General features: G+C 35.4%; 1 pseudogene; it reads right to left on the bottom strand.

The window, feature by feature from the left end:
* Positions 1–346: 346 nt before the first annotated feature.
* LOC149196892 (potassium channel AKT1-like) lies at positions 347–26,068 on the bottom strand (annotated as a pseudogene).
* Positions 26,069–26,469: the final 401 nt, after the last annotated feature.

The following is a 26,469-nucleotide window of genomic DNA, read 5'->3' as shown; positions in this document are numbered from 1 at the left end:
TTCTGTAGATGTCACTCTTTTAGGAAGAGAGGGGCTTGTTCAACAGGAACAATTAATTGCGTGACTCATGCCACCAACACTAGGATCAGTGTTGGAAGACATTGTGACTATATCAAAAACACAATTATCAAAATCAGAAACTCTTTTACTCTGCAATCCATTAGGTGGAGTGGAAATTGTATTTATAAAATGATGAATGCCATTTTCCTCCGCAGATCCTAAAGGTTTCATGATCTCCCCATGATTTTTGTCATCTTGGTTCAATGGGACAGAAGAATCTCTGATAGATAAACATAAGTGTGAATATGTTGACTGAGATTTTTCTTCAAATAATTCTCATATTTATTCATGTCCTTGATTCTCTGACCAAAGCTTTTGGTGTCCAATCACTACAATCTGTTTTGTTCATGTCTCTTCCATGATCCAAAAGATATTTCACTACCTCTGTCAATCCATCACTGATGGAAACATCGAGGGATGTGTTCCCATATCCATTTGTTGGATTTATATCTAATCCATAACTTAGTAAATCGTTCAACATATCGAAATCCTTATTTTGTGTAGCAGTGCAGAGGAAACTGGCAATAGTACCGGTCTGAATATTTGCACCATTATCAAAAAGTAATGTGGAAACTGGTTTATGTTGGATCAGTATTGCTTCCCATAGAGGAACACTTCTATCTTCATCTATTCAGTTTATGAAATGTTAAATATACTGTGGTCAAATTCTTCATATTATTAATGGTGGCAACATTTTGAAATTTAAAAATATGTTGATTTCATTGAGCTTGAGAGAAAATTTTAGAACTCGTGTTTATATTAAGAAATACACTCCTTGATTGGGAAAACAACTAACGAGTGCACAAGGGAGGCGAAAATATACTCTTTTTATTGACATTTTCTCCATATTCTAAAAGAAGGTTGACACAATCCTTAAAGCCATTTGTTGTAGTAATGTGCTTATAACAAAACAAAACAAAATGGAAAGTTTTAATCAGTTATCCCACTCATAGCAGTGTATGCCTTCAAACTAAAATATGTACTTAAGTCAGGAACCACAAAAACATAAAGAAAGTGTTGTGAAGACCATGAAACTCTATTGATCAAAATGAATTTTAGTTTTGAAATTTACCAAGGGTGTGCAACAATTGTAGTTTGATTCATTAGGATCCATCCCTCTCTTCAATAATTCCTCCATTAGAAGGGCATCCCCTATTGGAGCAATAGAACATAGACAAACAGGAACATCCATTCTTCTTTTAGCTAGCAACTGATCTATTTCTTTTGAAAGTTGTCCAAAATTTGGGTCCTTCAGTTCCTTCAATTGCTAGAGTCATATTAACACGAAGTTAAGTTTTCCTGCAATACTAACCAAGACCTTACAATAATACATTTAATTGATCCTCTTCCCAGAAAAACCTATTATGGTAAGTTCATTCGACATATTTATCGTAATTCTTGCTTGTAAACATTAAGAAGGTTGTTCATGATGGTCAATCCATCTGCATTATTAGATTGTAAAATATTCATGAATGAATTGTGGTTCAGTCGTAAAAGTTGAGAAAGCCTCTTTGTATGGACTGTGTATTTTTGTGGTCTATAAAAGAGCACTTCAGTTTCTCAAAAAACATCTCCAAGCTCGGATTGCCCAAGAATCTAGAATGCAGCATGACACGAGTTCACAATAAAGAAACCATCTGACTTATTTTTGTGATTTCAAAACAATGTATGTGATACTAATTTCCAGGGTCAAAAAAGCAAGTCATTTGGAATAAGATATGTCATTTTTGTACTTCAAACTTTCTAATGTGACTAAAACATGAAGTGAAACAAATGGTAGTTCCAAATTTATTCGAAGATGAGATGCACACATTATAATATTAATGCTTATTATGTAATGAATCTCCTCACAAGAAGATACTAAGAGCATGAATAATCACTTAAATTTAAAAAAAATAGCTTGCCTACTATGTTTTATGCTTGTCTTTGTCTTTTGGTATGTCCTATAAAATGAAACAAAATTTCAATGTTATTGTAGCTTCACATCAACATTTACAATGCTTTGTTGTTGTTCTTTATTTCAAGACACACATTCGGCAAAAGAAATAAAGTGAACCACCTAAAAGTTCTGAAATTTTAGACTCTGTAACATTTAGAAAGATATCTACCACAACACCACTACACTAGACACTAACACATAAAAATACGTGGGTGCTTCATTGATTAAAATGACATCTTCCTTTGGGGGAAAGTAATCTTCCTTCATCTCTGAAACCTTCCAAGAAGAGGGTGAATGTTAGTTTAATTTTTCCTCAAAGTTGTTGTATTGAAGCCCACTAGCAAAGACAAAAGATAAGGTATCCTTACCATAAGTAGGTAGTACTTACTAGCTGGAAAAGAAAATCATGCAACACTCCTTGGAAAGGATATAATTTATCAACAATAGGAAAAAACAAGACGTTTGTGATGCTTGTGCGGATGGCCTTTGGAAGATTATTTAATGTTTCTTCTTGTTGCAATACCTCTGTCATGAATTTCAAGCATATATGTGCCAACATTTTATCTTGCAATTCCAGTGGCAACTGATTCCTAAAGGGAAATCTTGACATTTCCTGAATTGTGTCCCTCTACAATCGAAATAAAAGTCAAATCCTCATATGACATATCATTTTTGCATTGAAAAGAGAGAATATGTAGATATCACTTTTCTATACACAAATCTATTAAAACTATATTCCTTACAAATTTTATGGTCTCGCTTGTGTCATGTACAATTAAATTTGTCATGTTTACTATCAAGTATGCAGACAAGTCTAGATTAAATAGCATGTAGACGATATCAAATATCATTTCTCTCATATTTTCGGCATGCAGGTCTCCATATCCAACAATGGTCAGAGTGGTAATGGAAAAATAGATTGCAATAATATAGAGAATCCAAAGGCTTTGTTTCATAAAATATGGAAATGCAGCACCAATCCATGTCCTACTTGGATCATGATATCTAGCAGCAAGCAGATATGAAAGGCATCTAGCATAGTGAACTGCAAAAAGTGTTAACTACACTATTGAGAAAATATGGTTTCAAATTCATTATGCCGGTGAATACTATTTGCAATTAAACATTGCCTTCCACTAAAATCAAGCAAAATAAATTTATTGGTGTTAACTTACAAAAAAAGGCTTAAAGCAACATGTCCAGAAATAGTTGGGTCGGATATTCCTCTCTCGTCTTGAGAGTCAAGCACTGATCTGGAGTCTTAAGAACAAAGCATTGAAACATTTGAGTTGGAAGATTTTTTTCTTGGAAAGTTTCATGCCTCAAATCTCCCAAGTATTAGAAGAGTCAAAGTATTTGATACCAATGATTAAAATTTCATTTGAATAGTGTTTACTCTTTGTCCTGATTAACAATGTTATTCTCATTCTGGAGGTGATCAAAAACTACCCATGTATTTCTCAAAATAGAATCCTTTTTCAAACTATATTGTTCTGTCTTCTCGAAATCGAAATCTTCTTTCAAACTAGATTTCTTAGCAGAATCAAGAAAAGATAGTAACATGTCTAAATTAAGAACAAAAAATTGCTTCATCCGCTCAAAACTACCCAGTCCTTTGAAGTCCAAGCTCAAACGTATTCGGTCCTTTGAAGTCCAACAAAACATGGAAGATATGACCACAAACCCTTCCTCCCTACAACTTACTAAGAACACTGCCACAGGTGCAAAAACTCATTAGAATCGTAAGAAATAAACACATTGTCTACCTCAAATCCAAAGGTATTTGATGGGAGCAAGCAAATACCCATCCTTGGGAGCAAGCTATCCAGTAGATGCAAATTTTGAACACAATGCATAACTTAGATGCAATAGTATTTGAAGCATATCCTTAACAAAATGTAGTTTAGAAAATGCGAACTTTGATATGAACTGGTTGCAAACTTGTCAAAAATATAATACATGGGGCCAAGATCCAAGAATCTTCTTTAATCATACAAATAAGCTACCATATTTACTGCAATTTATACTACTTGCAATTGCACGACTTCCTTAGTTGACATGGTTGTATGAACTAGTTGCAAACTTATCAAAAATATAATACACGGGGAAAAGGTCCAAGACTCTTCTTTAATCATACAAATAAGATACCATATTTTTTGCACTTTATATTGTTTGCAATTACACGACTTCCCTAGCTGACATGGTTGTCAAAGTTTCTTTCCTGAGAATCATTAATCGATATCAGATGCATTCACAATCAAATCCCCTTGCGAATTTGGGTATAGAATTTGTGCCATCTACCCTTAAACCTAAACCTATGTGTTACCAAATATAAAGACATATGCATGAACTAACCCCTCGGGGATTCTTTTTCCAAGGAATACTTTGCAGGCAAACCTACTAGATGCTTGTCCACTTTGGTGGATAGTTTCCCTATTGAGCCTTACTGAGGAGAAATTGAACAATACACATGTGGGCATGAAATTACCCAGTGCCCAACAACAACTCAAACAACTAGTTCAATTAGTCCCCGACATTCTATCACAAAATTCTAATCTCCTAGGGATAAAACATTTGGGGTAGAAGAAATAAGCCATGAAACATCTCATTCACCATATTTTTCTTGGATATGCAATGGATCCAATGATGCAATATAGCATCATCCACAATCATCCACTTAGCCTTCACTTCCTTTTCGTCATGAGTTTTCAACTGCTATAGATATATAACTAGAGTCACAATGTCCTTGAGATTATTCTCTTCTAATACAAATGTAACCCTCACCATTCACCATAATAAATTTGAGGCACCATCCAATCTGTCTTCACACCTGAGGTTAGCTACACAAACTCCCTAATCTAAAAATTAGTTTGAATTCCTTCTGATAGACTGATTTCTATTCCTTTCTCCATCCAATCTATCCTGACACCTGAGGCTGTCTGCAAAAACTCCCAAAACTAAAAAATAACTTGAATTCCTCTGATTTCTATACATTTATCCCTACGTTGCAAATTCCTAAGAATCACAATCACATAAATAACTTTGATACCATGTTGAAATTGGATTGGGGAAATAGGTGGTTCAGTTTTGTTTTACTTTGGGTACTTTTTATAATTTCTTGACTGCAAAATGGTTTTAAAATATGTTGCAATTATTTCAATCAGCTAAAGAGAATGTTCACCATTATTCATGTATGTTGTAAATAATTTAATTGCATTTGTTCACAATACGTATGAGCATATAAGTATCTCCATTCCCTTTGTCATAGTTTTCTATCATAGATTAGGAAAATAAAACTTTATTATCTAACATGAAATCTAGAATATCCTCTCTATGCATACTCATTAAATACGTGTAGCAGAATTTTCCTGTTTTTCCTAAGATCATGAATTGGAGTGTAGTAGAATTTGCTCATTTTTCTAAGAACGTGAATTGCAATGTAGCACTCAAGGTGCATGCATTAACAAACTCTTGATACAAAAGCTCATGCTACTCTACAAGTCTAGTTAATATTGTTAGCTAGAATCTAAAGATGGATAACCATGCACATGCTTATATATAATCAATCAACGATCTTGGATTTATAAATTAGTTAAATAACTAGTTTAGATATTCATACCTCTGTAGATCTTCCAAATGTAGAATTGTGAGGGTGTAGGATATTGCAAGCTTATGGATGGACGGGATTTGTCAAACCCCTTGGCCTAAGAAAATTAAATATTGTTTAACCTATTGAATTCTCCAATAGGTTTAGATCAGCTAGCCTTATCCCATAAAAATATTTGGATGTAGCCTAGGGCTCCTGTAGAAATCACTGGACCTCGATGGTTCATTCAATAAATGCTAATGAAAATAAACATGTGCATAAAATGTAATTTGTAATAAAATTGAAACATTCTTTGACTCTATCATTTATTTTTGAATGCAACATTGATTATGAGCATTATGAATTGTAATGTTGGGACTGCCGAAGAGTTTGGAATATAGCAGGAGATAGTTTTATAGTAAAGAAACCAACTCAATTAGTTTTATGATTTCAAAATAATGTATGTGCTACTAATAACTTGTGTAAAACAAACAAGTCATTTGGAATGAGACATGTCATTTCTGTACTTCAAACTTTCCAATGTGACTAAAACATAAAGTGAAATAAATGGTTGTTCCAAATTTATTTGTAAATGAAATGAAAACCTTTTAATATTCATGCTTATTATGTAATGAATCTCCTAACAAGAAGATACTAAGAGCATGAATAATCAATTTCCTTTAAAATAAATTAGCTTTCTTGCGTTGTTTTACCCTTGTCTTTATCTGCTAGTATGTCTTGCAAAATGAAACAAAATTTTAATGTTATTCTAGCTCCACATCAACATTTACAACACTTTGTTGCAGTTATCTATTTGAATACATACATTCGGTAAAAGAAATAAAGTGAACCAACTAAAAATTATGAAATTTTAGACTTTGTAACATTCAGAAAGATACCTACCATAGCACCAAACACTAACACATAAAGACCTGTGGGTGCTTCATTCATTAAAATGACATATTCCTTTGGGGGGAAGTACTATGCCTTCATCTCTGAAACCTTACAAGCATAGGGTGACTATTAGGTTATTTTTTCCTCAAAGTTGTTGTACTGAAGCCCACTAGCAAAGACAAAAAATATGTTATCTTACCATAACTTGATAGTACTTGCCAACTGGAAAAGAAAATCATTCTGACACTCCTTGGAAAAGTTGATCTGTTTGTTGTTAATAGCTTCTGATAGCTTCCATTACAATATCTGAAGATATTGAACAGTCTTAACTCATAAATTAATCAAAAAGCAACATGTAGAGTAGGAGACACACATGGCAAGGTATTTTTGTCTGACACAAAATTGGACAATCATAGACCCCAGGAGAGAAATGGTAAGTTTAAAAGTCATGATCCAAAACTGAAACACCAGCTACATTGACCTGGAGTTTTGAAGTGTGGCACCACAGGAAGAATTTTTGTCGAGGAGAGTTTCATGAAAAAATTGCAAGTGTGCTTGATATTGCAAGTTGAATGCCAAAATTGTAGTACTTCAGTTATGATCTATGATAAGATTTGTGCCAAGAATCCATGATAGACACAATATGAACCCACTCTAGCATGGCAATTAAACATGTGGTATTAACGGTTGTGAAGAGTACTATGATTGTAGAAAATGTATGGAAAGTCGTGGAAAAATGGATAAAGAAGATGGAGTGGGAAGGTGCTACATGCATGTCTATTAACCTGCTAATAGGAGAAGAGAGCATTCATGTGCTATGGATTCCTAGAGTAGCTTGGAGGTGAGATGTTGAGGATAATTTTGAATAAAAGGGACACCAAGGAAGCTGGAATTGAAGAACTCCCAAAGTAGTTAATCTAAGGTTTTGATACTAACTGACATTAGTACAGTCAACAACAATGCAAAATACTTACAAATGTGAAAAAGATAATGCGAGTTATAAAAGAATATTGTTGCAACTATGCATGATGTATCCTCTATATTGTATTAGGTTTTTATGAAAGAAAAAAATTGGTGGAGAGTGATCATTTTTAGCCAAGATTCTGAGGGTCACGAAATAAAAATTATAGAGTTAGCTGAGTGATCATTGTTGACCAAGTTGTACATGAGATATTCACAATGAGGTAAGAAGGATACAAAATATAAAAATCTATTTCTATACATATTTGGTTTAAGTACACTAGGAATTAGTGACCAAGTCTCATCAGTACCTCCATCTCTTTCCATTCAAGATTTCCTGCAACAATAAGTTAAACATAGTGGGGATTAAGTTAAAAAATAATGGCATATGTGTGTCATGGATGTTACTAAAAATTATCAATAACAAAACTTAACAAATTCTGGTTCAAAGGGCAGGAATTATTTAGCCCCATTCACCTTAATTTAACGAACACTCGGAAGTGTGAATTGGATATAACAAGCCTAGACATTTTCCGAGTAATGGGAGGTGTTTTCTGTTGATCAAATTTTCCTGTGAGCAAAGTTATATTTCTTTTTGTTCTTCTTCAAACAATGCTAACAAATACGTAAGTATCAACAAACCTTATACATCTTTAGACAAGGAGAAACATGTGTGTCATGGATGTTACTAAAAATTATCAATAACAAAACTTAACAACTTCTGGTTCAAAGGGAAGGAATTATTTAGTCCCATTCACCTTAATTTAACGAACACTCGAAAGTGTGAATTGGATGTAACAAGCCTAGACATTTTCAGAGTCATGGGGAGGTGTTTTCGGTTGATCAACTTTTCCTGTGAGCAAAGTTATATTTCTTTTTGTTCTTCTTCAAACTATGCTAACAAATACGTAAGTATCAACAAACCTTCTACATCTTTAGACAAGGAGAAACATGTGCATGTGAATGTGTGTGTGCGCATGTGTAAAAGAGAGAGAAGCCATTGCAAACCAACCTAGTTATGTTATGTATTTGAAATTTGTTTTCACTGTACTTTTAAATGGGAGATATAAGTTCAAAGAAGATACTTGTTAGGTCCCTATACTACTAGTGTAACCCCTTATTGTTTTTAGTACAATCCCCTTATTATATTGTTGTGCCCATGTAGTCCCCATATTGTTATTATTGTGCCCCATAAAAGCACACTATTTTTATTATTGCGCCCTTACATTATTATTGTTATGTTGGCTCTGATTATATTATGACCCCTTAGACTCCTATATATAGAAAGGAGGTCTTGTCATTTTTATCATCCAAGAATTGTTCATTTTTGTAATGTAAAGGAGGTTGCCCCCTCAAAGAGGCTTATTTATAAGGCGTTTATGTATCTTTCCTATCTTTCTTGTGAGCTGGTTTCATAACATTTGGTATCAGAGCTTTGGATTCTATGGTTTCGCTGCTTCAAACAGGTCATGGTGGAATTTTCACTATAACGTTTTTACTGCAAAGTTTCAAAAGAAAAAAAGAAACCCATTTGAGAAGAAATAGATCTGCACCTCGGGTCTGAATTTCATATCCTTTGTCTCTATAGTTTCAGAGATATTATCTGAGGAAGTTAGGGTTTTTGAAAGATCTAGAGTTTCATCTCAAACAGGTCATCATGGATGTTTCGCTATAATTGTGTTTCTACTAAGGTTCAGACTCTGAAATTAAAACCCATTTGATTCGAAATCTTGGTGAAGCTCCGGTTGGAATTTTCGATCTTGTCTCGCTATATTTTTAGAGATATAATTTGAGACATTTAGGGTTTCTACAGGATCCCAAATTAAATCCCAAACAGGTGACCTGGGGAAAACATTCATAACTGTCTCTCTGAGCATCATATTGAAATTTCATAAGAAGTTACAGAAAGAGGATGGACTATAGTTTTATGTGTATATGTTTAAGATCCGAAGGTCAAAACAATAACATGTGGAACTTCATACAAATTCGATCTTCTAAAAAGGTATATAATCATTCCATCTTGGGAGATTGTACATAACTCTTTCTTGGAGAATACAATTTTGACCAGAATGGTGGCATTGGAAAGAGGATGTAGTGGGCTACTATAGATCGCAATTTCAAGATTGGAAGATCCGAAATTACAAAGTTACAGTTGTTTCAAGATTGAGCTCCTAAAATAAAGAATACACGATATGAGGAAGTTTGATGGACATGATTCGGTAAATTGGATACTACAGATGGACTAATATTTTGATTTACATGAAGTACAACTGTTACAAAAGGTACGTATTGCATCTTCATATTTAGAACCAGATCAATTTTTATGGTATAAAGGGATTTGTTCTCGTAAACCACTTGTTACATGGTCAATTTTCACAGAGGAAATGATAGCACATTATGAGGATACAAAAAGAAACACATTCTTTACCCAATTGATAAATCTCAAACAAAAGTGTTCAATGGTAGAGCACATTGAGGACTTTCAAAAATTGAATATAATGGAAAATGAAATTCCAGAGAATCAGAGTATTGATGTCTCCATAGGGACTTTAAAGGATAACATTCAAAATGAGGTTCGCCTTTGGGAACCTGATTCACTGGAGAAGGCATTCAGGTTGTAAAGAAAAGTGGAAAGAAAAATTATGGCAACAAGGAATTCTACCCCTCACAACTATAAAGATGGAGGTGTTGTTTCTCCTAGCCTCCCACAACCTACAAGGTTGAAACCACAACAATTGGAAGAAAAAAAAGCAAAAGGACTTTGTTACAATTGTGATAACAAATACATTAAAGGTCATAAGTGTGCTGAGAAGAAATTATTTTACATTGATTGTGAATAGGAGGAAGAAAAGGATCAAGAAACATCAAAAGAATAGGATATACACCAGGAACCAACCCCAAATAAAGAAGAAATGAATCCGACCATATCTTGTAAAGCATTGGCAAGAATTACCACTCCTCAAACTCTCAAGATAGAAGGACATATCAAGGAGAAAAAGGTTCAAGAAGTGAAAGATCACATCGAGAAAGAAGAAATGAATCTGACCATATCCTGTAATGCATTAGCAAGAATTACCACTCCTCAAACTATCAAGATAGAAGGACACATCAAGAAGAAAAATGTTCAAGAAGTGAAAGATCACATCGAGAATCAAGAAATGAATCCAACCATATCTTGTAATGGATTGGAAGAAATTACCACTCCTCAAACTCTCAAGATAGAAGGACATATCAAGAAGAAAAATATTCGAGCAGTGAAATATCAGATCAAGCATTAACAACAAGTTCTCCAACTTTTAAAGGATAATACCACTTTGGTCAAGAATCGAATGAAACAAAAAGAACATCAACATCACAGTGAAAGAAGTTTTGATGTAGGCGATTGGGTATTTTTATGACTACATCTCAAGCAAGCTATTTATGAGAAGGAAATGTCGGCAATACTACATGCACTTAAGAAATGGTGACCTTACCTAATGGGAAGACACTTCAAGGTAAAAATGGATCATGACAGTCTTAAATAATTTTTAGAACAAAGATTATCTTTAGAAGAACAAAAAAAATGGGTCACAAATATGTTGGGTTATGACTTTGAAATAATCTTCAAAAGAAGGGAAGAAAAATGTTGTTGTAGATGCATTCTCAAGAAAGGATGAGGATGTGGAAGCATTGTTTTGTGCTATTTGTATTATCCAACCAGATTGGATAAATGAAGTAAGGGATGAATGGAAGAAGGATGAAGAAGTGTGGCCACACATTCAAAAGTTGTAAAAGATCCCAGTTCAAACAATATTGCCAGAACTTGATGAGGAAGGAAAAATAAATAATATAACAAAAATTATTGGGCAAGTGTCATGGTAATTTAAGTCATGTTACAATTGAGATGGTTGCGATTAAACGAAATTGGTGGCCAGCTAATTGGCCACCCTCATCCATTTCAAACAGAACCCCTCATCCAGTTCAAAGAGTGCCTTGTCCAATTCAAACAGTGTTCAGTGGGTGTATCGGCATGTGTGTTCAGTCAACTTGGGAAGAAAAACTCAAAACAAGTAGTGGTGGCAGCGTATAACGAGAATAACAGAAGTGATTCCAGGTAGGCAACATGAAGTATCATAATGGAACTAGAGTAGGGACCAACGGTCCGGATGAAGGTAATGTACCCTTCCTGCCACCTCACCTCGTCACCACAAAACATGCTTGTAAGCTCCCGTAAGCTTAAGTACACTACAATCGACGTCCTCATCACCTTTGTTTTCATTTGCATCATTGTGCTCTCGACTGCAACAACCTACCTACCACCTCCAGAACCTTGAAGTAGTCGCTTTCTGTCAGTTTCAAAACCCTTCCACTTATCGGCCTTCTACAAGAGCATTATCACACTCTACAGGAGCGAAAAACAAAGTCCTACAGGAGCCCTTCTATAGGAGGGCCAATGAGTAGCAGAGGAAAATTCAGGATTTTCTATACCAAATTCGAGCTCGAAAAGATAGGCTCAGTAAAACCCACTCTACATTTCATATATCTACAGAAGGTGGTGGATTTGAAGCGAAGTAATGAGTTGAAAAGAAAGGAAAAGTAAGAACAGAAGTCTACCTCTGTGTTTGAGAAATATATATAGTTTCTCCATTTACTCTCTGAACTGAAATTCTATCCCTTTCTCCTCCGCGGTATTCTGCTATGTAAAGAAAGGATGCAACCATAGGAAATTAAGCCTGTAAAATAGTGAATTTGCATTGGGTGGTCTGCTTACTTTGTGAAAAGAAAGAAACACTATCTTGTATACTCTCTGTTTTTTTAAAAGATATTGTTTCCCTCAAACAGACCGAGAAGTAAATTAAGTTTGAGAATAGAGTTTGAAGGGAAGGAAAATTTCAAATTGCTTTTGTTAAAAAGGAAGAAGACAAAAAATTCTCTCTCTGGTTCCAGAAAAAACCTTAGTTGTTCCTCTATTTTCATGTTTGAAAATTTGCTGCCTTCCTCCTCACCTGAAACATTCCAGTAGTCTCTGAACATCATGACAGGGGGTTTTATGAGGAAGGAGCCTCTGAATTCAACTAAATTGCATGAACATCCAGAAGTGGTGGCCCTCTTTACCAGGGCAAATTGGATGCCTTTCTTTGAGAAGTTTCATGGGTATGATGAGGAAGTCACTAAGGAATTTTTATTGTCTTTAAAACCCCACTCAAAATCCCATGCTACAGTCAGTGTCAGGGGTCTAACCATATAACTTACACCAGAGTTCATCATTACAATTACAAGTCTCCCACTTGGGCTCCCCTGGAGCAAAGAATAAAAACCACTAGGATAGATTGCTAAAAATACCTTTTTCCAGCCTGATGAACATCTTGTGGATGATAAGAATGGGATCAGAAGGACAGGTATACCTTATCCATGGGGTGAGGTCAACTATCAGATCATGAAGTATATCTCCTGTGAAGGAAGATAAAGCATCGTTTATGGTTATCATTTCAGACTATTACATGAACTAATATATGGCACATGTGGATCTGCCTGCATCTAGAAAACTCAGTCTTCCATATTTTCTCCTCCAATCCTTGATAGAGTGTAGCACCAAATTGAATGCAGGGGTTCCAGACTAGCTGGCTCACCATGGGCTCATTAAATTGCTGGTGGAGGATGCCCTCCACACTTACACAATCCCTATAGCTTGGGAGATTTTCAGGAACATGACTAAAGAAGATGACATAAAAACTCTCACTGATGACCTTAGTCCATCTGGAAGTGAAGAGGAGGAACAAAAAGAGGAAGCTGAGAAGGAAATCCATGAAGAAGAACAGAACATTCAATTGGAAGAAGAAAAAGAAGAAAAATAGAGAGGAGAGGAGAAACATGACACCACCACAGATGAACCTAAAGCAGAGAAGAAAACAACATCAAAAGCAGAAAAAGGGAAAACCACAATAGAGAAAAAGAAGAGGACAAGAACTGAAAAGAAGAAACCCAAGACAACTCAGAAAAAGGCTGCCACAGGAAAGTCGGAAACTTAGCAAGGAGAGGAGAAAACAACACAAGAGACAACAGGAACAAAATCAAAGACAACAGACACAGGAAAAATATCAGATGGAAAGGAAGAAGCACAACAAGAAGAAGTGTCTCCTGAGACACTAGCAAGAGAAGCAACAGCTCTTTTTGTTGCACTTAGTACTCCAGCCAAGCCCAAAGGAAAAGAAAGAGACATCCATCTATGTACTTCAAGGCTTGAAAGAGCACCAAAATCAAGATGAGGAAGCCTCAGCCACCTTCAAAGGAGCCCATCATCATTGAGGATGTATCTACTGCAACAAGGGAGGAATCTCCCTCCAAAAGCATAATCACTTACGAGAGAGGAAGTCCTAAGACCTCCACTTGGAAAGAAAGGATCAAATTAATGGACTCTAAAACAGTCCTACAGGAGGCACAAAACTCTCTACAGGAGACATTAGTAAAGCTCAAAGAAACTAAAAAACTTGAAAAGAAGGTAGAAGAACAGACCCAGGAGGAAGACAAGACAAAAGAGATACCAGAGCCTAGACCTCAGCCTAACTTAGGCTCCTAGTACAACCTTCTGGAAGGTGGGAAGATCATCCCACAAAAGTTTGCAGTGCATTTTTTCTTCGAGCTAGAAAAGGAAAGAGTTAGGACCCATACATGGATGCAGATTTCAAAATCAAAAGGGGTAGAAGATATTGGGAACAGGGAAAACAAGTTGAGAGAAATGGGTAAAGAATTGAGCATGGTCAGGCATATAGAAAGCATCAGAAGAGCTCAATTGGAGGAAGAAAATGAAATGTTGAAAAAGTAGCTGCAAGAAAGGGAACCTCAATGAGGAAATGAGCTGTCTGTCTTAAAAAGACAGCAACAGGAAGAGGAACCCCAGACAGACAGTGAGACATTAATGAAACAACAACAAGAAAGAGAATCCTAGGTAGAAAGTGAAGTGTTGATGTTGAAAAGGAAACTACAGGAAGAGGAAGCCTAGTTAGCCTGCATGGCCAGCTGGGAAATGGAAGCATTACAGTGCAAGCAACCAGCCAAATCATATGCACTGTACCTCAAGGATCAGTGGATCCAATTTTGAATTAAGACACTGGCCTAGAGGGTCACGATACCTTTTCAGGATTATGGCCAATTTATGCATTTATGTGATCACAGTTCAGTTGAGGACAAACCAAAGCTAGCAGAATTTTACTTGCACAACATGGCACTTAATGACATGAGCTTGTGGGATGCAAATGCTACGTTGGGAGACTTACAGCTGATGGCTATGGAATCTTGGATGAGCCATGAAGAGAAAAGGGCAGTGGAAATCCAGAAAATGATGGCAAAAGAGCTGAGTGAACCCCTGATGATTAGAACATAACTAGCAGACCCCTTAGCTCTCATCTATGCCCACCAACATCTTTCAGCTAATCCTCAAGTTGTCCTAGACTATGTTGATAAGCAGGCCCAGGCTATTGCTCACTTCAAGGACATGGAGAGACTATTTGGAGATGACTGCATTCATGCCTGCATGAGAAGGTGGAATACATTGCCATACATCCTACGGATTAGGGAGTATCACTCCCCAAACAGGATGAGGGAAGCCATGAGGAGAGTGCCCCGGTATAAGCACTCAATGCAAAATTTGAAGGCTAGTTGGATTGGCCTTAAATTCAGTCCTCCACTGCTGCTAGGACTATTGGAAGGAGTAAGAGAAGAAGAAGAATAGAAACAGTGGGAAGAAGTGGATGGGAAGGCAAGTTTCCATGATAAAGAGGAAGATATCACATCAGAGGCATGGGATGTCAAGGAATTTGTCAGAGCCATCAAGGATGAAGAGTTACATTAGGTGCTCAGAGGATGAGCAACACAAACAAGCTTAAATCGAAATCTTCTTTCAAACTAGATTTCTTAGCAGAATCAAGAAAAGATAGTAACATGTCTAAATTAAGAACAAATAATAGCTTCGTCTGCTCAAAAATACCCAGTCCTTTGAAGTCCAAGCTCAAACGTATTCGGTCCTTTGAAGTCCAACAAAACATGGAGGATATGACCACAAACCCTTCCTCCATACAAGTTACTAAGAACACTGCCACAGGTGCAAAACTCATTAGAATCGTAAGAAATAAGCACATTTTCTACCTCAAATCCAAAGATATTTGATGGGAGCAAGAAAATACCCATCCTTGGGAGAAAGCTATCCAGTAGATGCAAATTTTGAACACAATGCATAACTTAGATCCAATAGTATTTGAATCATATCCTTAACAAAATGTGGTTTAGAAAATGTGAACTTCGATATGAACTGGTTGCAAACTTGTCAAAAATATAATACATGTGGGCAAGATCCAAGAATCTTCTTTAATCATACAAATAAGCTATCATATTTACTACACTTTATACTGCTTGCAATTGCACGACTTCCTTAGTTGACATGGTTGTATGAACTGGTTGCAAACTTATCAAAAATATAATACAGGGGGAAAAGGTCCAAGACTCTTCTTTAATCATACAAATAAGCTACCATATTTTCTGCACTTTATATTGTTTGCAATTACACGACTTCCCTAGCTGACATGGTTGTCAAAGTTTCTTTCCCGAGAGTCATTAATCAATATCAGATGCATTCACAATCAAATCCCCTTGCGAATTTGGGTATAGAATTTGTGCCATCTACCCTTAAACCTAAACCTATGTATTACCAAATATAAAGATATACACATGAACTAACCCCTCGGGGATTCCTTTTCCAAGGAATACTTTGCAGGGAAACCTACTAGATGTTTGTCCACTTTGGTGGATAGTTTCCCTATTGAGCCTTACTGAGGAGAAATTGAACAATACACATGTGGGCATGAAATTAGCCAAGTGCCCAACAACAACTCGAACAACTAGTTCAATTAATCCCTGGCATTCTATCACAAAATTCTAATCTCTTAGGGATAAAACATTTGAGGTACAAAAAATAAGCCATGAAACATCTCATTCACCATATTTTTCTTGGATATGCAATGGATCCAATGATCCAATATAGCATCATCCATAATCATCCACCTAGCCTTCACTTCCCTTTCGTCATGAGTTTTCAACTGCTATAGATCTATAACTAGAGTCACAATGTCCTTGAGATTATTCTCTTCTAATACAAATGTAACCCTCACCATTCACCATAATAAATTTGAGGCACCATCCAATCTGTCTTCACACCCGAAGCTAGCTGCACAAACTCCCTAATCTAAAAATTAGTTTGAATTCCTTTTGATAGACTCATTGTTATTCCTTTCTCCATCCAATCTGTCCTCATACCTTAGGTTGTCTGCACAAACTCCCAAATCTAAAAAATAACTTGAATACCTCTGATTTCTATACCTTTCTCCCTACGTTTGAAATTCCTAAGAATCACAATCACATAAATAACTTTGATACCATGTTGAAATTGGATTGGGGAAATAGGCGGCTCAGTTTTGTTTTACTATGGGTATTTTTTATAACCTCTTGACTGCAAAATGGTTTTAAAATATGTTGCAATTATTTCAATTAGCTAAAGAGAATGTTCACCATTATTCATGTATGTTGTAAGTAATTTAATTGCATTTGTTCACAATACGTATGAGTAGATAAGTATCTCCATTCCCTTTGTTATAGTTTTCTATCATAGATTAGGAAAATAAAACTTTATGCTCAATTATATTGAGATATTTGTGTGATCATATAAAATTCCTGTTAAGAGTACCAAGACAACCGATGCATCCATATGAGTCCAACTGTTCTCTACTCTATTCTCTAACATGAAATCTAGAATCTCCTCTCTATACATACTCGTTAAATACGTGTAGCTGAATTTTCCTGTTTTTCCTAAGATCATGAATTGGAATGTAGTAGAATTTGCTCATTTTTCCTAACAACGTGAATTGCAATGCGGCACTCAAGGTGCAGGCATTAACAAACTCTTGATACAAAAGCTCATGCTACTCTACAAGTCTAGTTAAGATTGTTAGCTGGAATCTCAAGCTGGATAACCATGCACATGCTTATGTATAATCAATCAAGGATCTTGGATTTATAAATTAGTTTTAACTAGTTTAGATATTCATACGTCTGTAGATCCTCCAAATGTACTATTTTCGGGGTGTAGGATATTGCAAGCTTATGGATGGATGGGATTTGTCAAACCCCTTGGCCTAAGAAAATTAAATATTGTTTAACCTATTGAATTCTCCAATAGGTTTAGATCAGCGAGCCTTATCCCATAAAAATATTTGGATGTAGCCTAGGGCTCCTATAGAAATCACTGGACCTCAATGGTTCATTCAATAAATGCTAATGAAAATAAACATGTGCATAAAATATACTTCGTAATAAAATTGAAACATTATTTGACACTATCATTTATTTTTGAATGCAACATTGATTATGAGCATTATGAATTGTAATGTTGGGACTACCCAAGAGTTTGGAATGTAGCAGGAGACAAGTTTATAGTAAAGAAACCAACTGAATTGGTTTTATGATTTCAAAATAATGCATGTGCTAAAACATAAAGTGAAATAAATGGTTGTTCCAAATTTATTTGTAAATGAAATGAAAACCTTTTAATATTCATGCTTATTACGTAATGAATCTCCTAACAAGAAGATACTAAGAGCATGAATAATAGCTTTCCTTTAAAATAAATTAGCTTTCCTGCTCTGTTTTACCCTTGTCTTTATGTGCTAGTATGTCTTGCAAAATGAAACAAAATTTCAATGTTATTCTAGCTCCACATCAACATTTACAACACTTTGTTGCAGTTATCTATTTGAAGACATATGAACCAACTAAAAATTTTGAAATTTTAGACTCCGTAACATTCAGAAAGATACCTACCATAGCATCAAACACTAACACATAAAGACCTATGGGTGCTTCATTCATTAAAATGACATATTCCTTTGGGGGGATGTACTATGCCTTCATCTTTGAAACCTTACAAGCATAGGGTGACTATTAGGTTATTTTTTCCTCAAAGTTGTTGTACTGAAGCCCACTAGAAAAGACAAAAATTAGGGTATCTTACCATAACTGGACAGTACTTACCAACTGGAAAAGAAAATCATTTTGACACTCCTTGGAAAAGTTGATTTGTTTGTTGTTAATAGCTTCTGCTAGCTTCCATTACAATATTTGAAGATATTGAATAGTCCTAACTCATAAATTAATCAAAAAACAACATGTAGAGTAAGAGACATATATGGCAAGGTATTTTTGTCAGGCACAAAATTGGAAAATCATAGACCCCAGGAGAGAAATGGTAAGTTTAAAAGTCATGATACAAAACTGAAACACCAGCTACATTGACCTGGAGTTTTTAAGTGTGGCACCACAGGAAGAATTTGTGTCGAGGAGAGTTTCATGAAAAAATTGCAAGTTGAATGCCAAAATTGTAGTACTTTAGTTATGATCTATGATAATATTTGTGCCAAGAATCCATGATAGACACAATATGGATCCACTCTAGCATGGCAATTAAACATGTGGTTTTAACAGTTGTGAAGAGTACTATGATTGTAGAAAATGTATGGAAAGTCGTGGAAAAATGGATAAAGAAGATGGAGTGGGAAGGTGCTGCATGCATGTCTATTAACCTGCTAATAGGAGAAGAGAGCATTCATGTGCTATGGATTCCTAGAGTAGCTTGGAGGTGAGATGTTGAGGATAATTTTGAATAAAAGGGACACCAAGGAAGCTGGAATTGAAGAACTCCCAAAGTAGTTAATCTAAGGTTTTGATACTAATGGACATTAGTACAGTCAACAACAATGCAAATTACTTACAAATGTGAAAAAGATAATGCGAGTTATAAAAGAATATTGTTGCAACTATGCATGATGTATACTCTATATTGTATTAGGTATTTATGAAAGAAAAAAATTGGTGGAGAGTGATCATCTTCAGCCAAGATTCTGAGGGTCACGAAATAAAAATTATAGAGTTAGGTGAGTGATCATCGTTGACCAAGTTGTACATGAGATATTCACAATGAGGCAGGCAGGATACAAAATATAAAAATCCATTCTATACATATTTGGTTTAAGTACACTAGGAATTAGTGACCAAGTCTCATCAGCACCTCCATCTCTTTCCATTCAAGATTGCCTCCAATAGTAAGTTAAACATAGTGGGGATTAAGTTAAAAAATAATGGCATATGTGTGTCATGGATGTTACTAAATAGTATCAATAACAAAACTTAACAATTTCTGGTTCAAAGGGAAGGAATTATTTAGTCCCATTCACCTTAATTTAACGAACACTCGGAAGTGTGAATTGGATGTAACAAGCCTAGACATTTTCAGAGTCATGGGGAGGTGTTTTCGGTTGATCAACTTTTCCTGTGAGCAAAGTTATATTTCTTTTTGTTCTTCTTCAAACTATGCTAACAAATATGTAAGTATCAACAAACCTTGTACATCTTTAGACAAGGAGAGACATGTGCATGTGAATGTGTGTGTGCGCGTGTGTAAGAGAGAGAGAAGCCATTGCAAACCAACCTAGTTATGTTATGTATTTGAAATTTGTTTTCACTGTACTTTTAAATGGGAGATATAAGTTCAAAGAAGATACTTGTTAGGTCCCTATACTACTAGTGTAACCCCTTATTTCTTTTAGTACAAACCCTTATTATATTGTTGTGCCCATGTAGACCCCATATTGTTATTATTGTGCCCCATAGAAGAACACTATTGTTATTATTGTGCCCTTACATTATTATTGTTATGTTGGCTCTGATTATATTATGACCCCTTAAACTCCTATATATAGAAAGGAGGTCTTGTCATTTGTATCATCCAAGAATTGTTCATGTGTGTAATGTAAAGGAGGTTGCCCCCTCGAAGAGGTTTATTTCTAAGGCGTTTATTTATCTTTCCTATCCTTTCTGTGAGCTGGTTTCATAACATTAGGTATCAGAGCTTTGGATTCTATGGTTTCGCTGCACCAAACAGGTCATGGTGGAATTTTCACTATAACTTTTTTGCTGCAAGGTTTCAGAAAAAAAAAAAAAAAACCATTTGAGAAGAAATAGATCTGCACCTTCGGTCCGAATTTCATATCCTTTCTCTCTATAGTTTCAGAGATATTATCTGAGGAAGTTAGGGTTTTTGAAAGATCTAGAATTTCATCTAAAACAAGTCATCATGTATGTTTTGCTATAATTGTGTTTCTACTAAGGTCCAGACTCTGAAATTAAAACCCATTTGATCCGAAATCTTGGTGAAGCTCAGGTCAGAATTTCCAATCTTGTCTCGCTATATTTTTAGAGATATAATTTGAGACATTTAGGGTTTCTACAGGATCCTGAATTAAATCCCAAACAGGTGACCGGGGGAAAACATTCATAACTGTCTCTCTGAGCATCATATTGAAATTTCGTAAGATGTTACAGAAAGAGGATGGACTATAGTTTTGTGTGTATATTTTTCAGATCCGAAGGTCAAAATAGTGACATGTGGAACTTCATACAAGTTTGATCTTTTGAGAAGGTATATAATCAATCCATCTTGGGGGATTGTACATAACGCTTTCTTGGAGAATACAATTTTGACCAGAATGATGGCATTGGAAAGAGGACGTAGTGGGCTACTGTAGATCAGAATTTCAAGATTGGAAGATCCGAAATTACAAAGTTACAGTTGTTTCAAGATTGAGCTCCTAAAATAAAGAAAATACGATATGAGGAAGTTTGATGGAAATGATTCGGTAAATTGGATACTACATATGGAGCAATATTTTGATTTACATGAAGTGCAACTGTTACAAAAGGTACGTATTGCATCTTCATATTTAGAACCAGATCAATTTTTATGGTATAAAGGGCTTTATTCTCATAAACCACTTGTTACATGGTCAATTTTCACGGAGGAAATGATAGCACATTATGAGGATACAAAAAGAAACACATTCTTTACCCAATTGATAAATCTCAAACAAAAGTGTTCAATGGTAGAGCACATTGAGGACTTTCAAAAATTGAATATAATTGAAAATGAAATTCCAGAGAATCAGAGTATTGATGTCTCCATAGGGACTTTAAAGGATAACATTCAACATGAGGTTCGTCTTTGGGAACCTGATTCATTGGAGAAGGCATTCAGGTTGTAAAGAAAAGTGGAAAGCAAAATTATGGCAACAAGGAATTCTACCCCTCACAACTATAAAGATGGAGGTGTTGTTTCCCCTAGCCTCCCACAACCTACAAGGTTGAAACCACAACAATTGGAAGAAAAAAAAGCAAAAGGACTTTGTTACAATTGTGATAACAAATACATTAAAGCTCATAAGTGTGCTGAGAAGAAATTATTTTACATTGATTGTGAATAGGAGGAAGAAAAGGATCAAGAAACATCAAAAGAAGAGGATATACACCAAGAACCAACCCCAAATAAAGAAGAAATGAATCCGACCATATCTTGTAAAGCATTGGCAAGAATTACCACTCCTCAAACTCTCAAGATAGAAGGACATATCAAGAAGAAAAATGTTCAAGAAGTGAAAGATCACATCGAGAAAGAAGAAATGAATCCGACCATATCCTGTAATGCATTGGCCAGAATTACCACTCCTCAAACTATCAAGATAGAAGGACATATCAAGAAGAAAAATGTTCAAGAAGTGAAAGATCACATCACGAATCAAGAAATGAATCCAACCATATCTTGTAATGCATTGGAAGAAATTACCACTCAAACTCTCAAGATAGAAGGACATATCAAGAAGAAAAATATCGAGCAGTGAAATATCAGATCGAGCATTAACAACAAGTTCTCCAACTTATAAAGGATAATACCACTTTGGTCAAGAATCGAATGAAACAACAAGAAAATCAACATCACAGTGAAAGAAGTTTTGATGTAGGCGATTGGGTATTTTTATGACTACATCTCAAGCAAGCTATTTATGAGAAGGAAATGTCAGCAATACTACATGCACTTAATAAATGGTGACCTTACCTAATGATAAGACACTTCAAGGTAAAAATGGATCATGACATAATTTTTAGAACAAAGATTATCTTTAGAAGAACAGGAAAAATGGGTCACAAATATGTTGGGTTATGACTTTGAAATAATCTTCAAAAAAGGGAAGAAAAATGTTGTTGTAGATGCATTCTCAAGAAAGGATGAGGATGTGGAGGCTTTGTTTTGTGATATTTGTATTATCCGACCAGATTGGATAAATGAAGCAAGGGATGAATGGAAGAAGGATGAAGAAGTGTGGCCACACATTCAAACGTTGTAGAAGATCCCAGTTCAAACAATATTGCCAGAACTTGATGAGGAAGGAAAAATAATATTGGAACTTGGTGCGGTCACAGAACAAGAACCTGATAGCTACGAAATCGGTCAATTTTAGAGTATCTCATCAAGTGGAAGAAATTACCTGCTAAAGATTCCACATGGGAGGACAAGAATTTTATATAGAAGCATCAAGAACTACTCAAGTATTGAGGACAACACATTTTGAATGAGCGGGGCATGTTAGGTCCCTATACTACTAGTGTAACCCCTTATTGTTATTAGTACAACCCCCTTATTATAGTTTTCTTCCCATGTAGTCCCCATATTGTTATTATTGTGTCCCATAGAAGCCCATTATTGTTATTATTGTGCCCTTACATTATTATTGTTATGTCGGCTTTGATTATATTATGACCCCTTAGACTCCTATATATAGAAAGGAGGTCTTGTCATTTGTATCATCCAATAATTGTTCATTTGTGTAATGTAAAGGAGGCTCACACCTCAAAGAGGCTTATTTCTAAGGCGTTTATCTATCTTTTCTATATTTTTGTGAGCTAATTTCATAACAATACTATTTAAAAAGTCATATCTACCATGACTTCTTGTTCCATAACTCTATTACAGTATTATTGTTCATTTTGAATGTTGGTGAGATACAATGTTTAAAACCAAACTGCTAGTCATACGTGTTAGCTACCCAGGTTCTGGCATGGCCGGGATATATGACCCCTCCCTCATTTGCATCACAGAGATCAAAGTAACTAAAGGAATTCTTCGAGTCAAATATAGACACTTTCTAGCCTATTGACCACTTGATGCATCTACATCAGACACAAGAAAACACATATACACAAATAAATGGCTCCAGCTAGTGTTACCAAAAATAAGAGACAATAATGAAAAGGGGGGTGGGGTGGGCGGAAACTAAACGATGATAGAAGGTTTCAAGGGACAAGATACTTGACCCCCCTCCATATGCGTGAATATATTACGTATTTGAAATTGACTGGCAATATTCTAATGTAGTATCGAGATGGTAACCGAAACAAGAACAAGAAACAGGCATATTGGTCGATTTTCTGGTATCATAGATTTCTATCATTACACTTCCGGAGTGCAGTTGTAGAGATGAAAAAACTCATTTCATTGCATGAATTTTGTAATCATGAAAAGAACATAGCCCCATCTGCAAACACTGTATTTTATTTGCAACTCGTCTACAATTTCACCAGTAACCCTAAATCCCTTTCTACACCCAAACTTTCCAGATTGTGTAAATTGGAAACAACCCCTGAGTAGTCACCTTACTCCCTCAACATACCCACCCTCGCCCCACAACTGCTACTCACAAAACCTTCCATGGGGAAAAGCTTCCCATTTTATGCAATTGCGAGAATAGATTGATGTTATTAGAGTAGTCTGAGTGTATTTATCTTATTCCCTGTTTGAGGATTTTGTTAAAGGGCTCTGTTTAAGAATTCACAAATTTTGTAGCATGTGCACTGAATACATTAAAAGGGAATGAAAAGAACCAGAATCCAGCACAAAATTTCCGAAAAAGAAAATATCCAAATTCAGAGTTAGTTTTGTGATTTCAAAACAATGTATGTCCTACTAATGCCTGTGGTAAAACAAACAAGTTATTTGGAATGAGATATGCCATTTATGTACTTCAAATTTTCCAATGTGAATAAAATATAAAGTTAAACAAATGGTTTTTCCAAATTTATTTGTAAATGAGGTGCAAACATTACAATATTCATGCTTGTTATGTAATGACACTCCTAATAGGAAGATACTAAAATCTTGAATAATCACTTTCATTTAAAAAAAAATTAGCTTTCCTGCTCCGTTTTACCCTTGTCTTTATCTGCTAGTATGTCCTGCAAAGTAAACAAAATTTCAATGTTAGTCTAGCTCCACATCAACATTTACAATGGTTTGTTGCAGTTCTCTATTTGAAGACACACATTCGACAAAAGAAATAAAGTGAATCACCTAAAAGCTCTGAAATTTTAAATTTTAGACTCTGTAATGTTCAGAAAGATACCTACCATAGCACCAGACACTAACACATAAAAATATGTGGGTGCTTCATTTATTAAAATGCCATCTTCCTTTGGGGGGAAGTACTTTGCCTTCATCTTTGAAACCTTGCAAGCATAGGGTGACTACTAGGTTATTTTTTCATACAAGTTGTTGTATTGAAGCCCACTAGGAAAGACAAAAAATAGCGTATCCTTACCATAATTAGACAATACTTATCGACTCGAAAAAAAAATCATGTGAAACTCCTTGGAAAAGATACAATTATCAACAATAGGAAAAAACAAGATGTTTGCAATGCTTGTGTGGATGCCATTTGGCAAATCATTTAATGTTTCTTCTTGCAGCAATCACTCTACCTTGAATTTCAAGCATATATGTGCCAACATTTGATCTTGCAATTGTAGTGGCAGCTAATTCCTAAAATAAAATCTTGAAGTTGCCTGAATTTTGTCCCTCTGCAATTAAAATTAAAGTGAAATCCTCATATGACGTAGAATTTTTTCATTGAAAAGAGAGATTATGTAGCTATAACTTTTCTACACACAAATCTATTAAAAATATATTCCTTACAGATTTCAAGGTCGGGCTTGTGCCATTTACAATTAAATTTGACTTGTTTCATATCAAGTATGCAGTCAAACCCAGATTAAATAACATGTAGAGGATATCAAATATCATTTCTCTCGTATTTTCAGCATGCAACTCTCCATATCCAACAGTAGTCAGAGTGGTAATGGAAAAATAGACTGCAATAATATAGTGAATCCAAAGGCTTTGTTTCATAAAATGCGGTAGCACCAATCCCTATCCTACTCTGATCATGATATCTAGCAACAAGAAAATATGAAAGGCATCCAACACAGTGAATTGTAAAAAGTGTCACCTGGAGAGTTTAGCAAATATGGTTTCAAATTCATTATGGCGGTGAATACTATTTTCAATTAAAGATTGCCTTCCACTAAATTCAATAAAAATGAAGTCGTTGGTGTTAAATTACACAAACAAGCTGAAAACAGCATGTCCAGAAATAGTTGAGTCGGATATTCTTCTCCAGTCTTGAGAATAGAGTAAGGAGGCTGCCATCAATGGTGAACAGAAAGCAGGTGATGTTAGAGTCATGGGAAGTTATGAATCTGGTCCTCTTGAGGTCATAGTGCTTGACTCTCATCTTCTCACAGTGCCAGCCTGAGAAGGCCAACATGAAGCTCTTGGGAGCATGAGAAACAACACACAAACCCTTAGGGTTTGCCTTCGTATCAATGTCATGCACCAACTTCAAATCCACGAAATTGTACACAAAAATTGTGTTCCCCAACATGACCATAATTCTATCTCGTCTTAGCTTCACAACTTGAACTGCAGGCCTGAAGGATAATTCCCTAATACAATGACCTGATGATCATCCCAGATCATGACCTTATTGGGTGGTATTGGGGATTTAAAACCCTGACCACGAGGGACAAAATATTACTTCGAATTAACATCTCCACAACAGCAATACCGCCATTGTTGAAGTCCCTTCTAAAGGTTTCTCTGAATGGATCGTAGTTGTAAACCTAGAAATCCTGCTCTATACCACAGGAAAAACAACTGAAGTCCAACCTGGAGACCCTACTATATGCCATAGGAAAAACAGGGGAATTCCAACCTGGAAACCCTACTTTGTGCCATAGGAAAAGCAACCGAAGTCCTGGTTGGATGATACATAGAGAAATAGGATTATTT

The sequence above is a fragment of the Pinus tabuliformis genome, chromosome 2_2 (assembly GCF_031772625.1).
Source record: "Pinus tabuliformis cultivar Carrire ecotype Pingquan chromosome 2_2, CPIR1, whole genome shotgun sequence".
Classification (NCBI taxonomy): domain Eukaryota; kingdom Viridiplantae; phylum Streptophyta; class Pinopsida; order Pinales; family Pinaceae; genus Pinus; species Pinus tabuliformis.
Note: the sequence above shows the minus strand (reverse complement) of the source record. Positions and strands in the feature narration are given on the sequence as shown.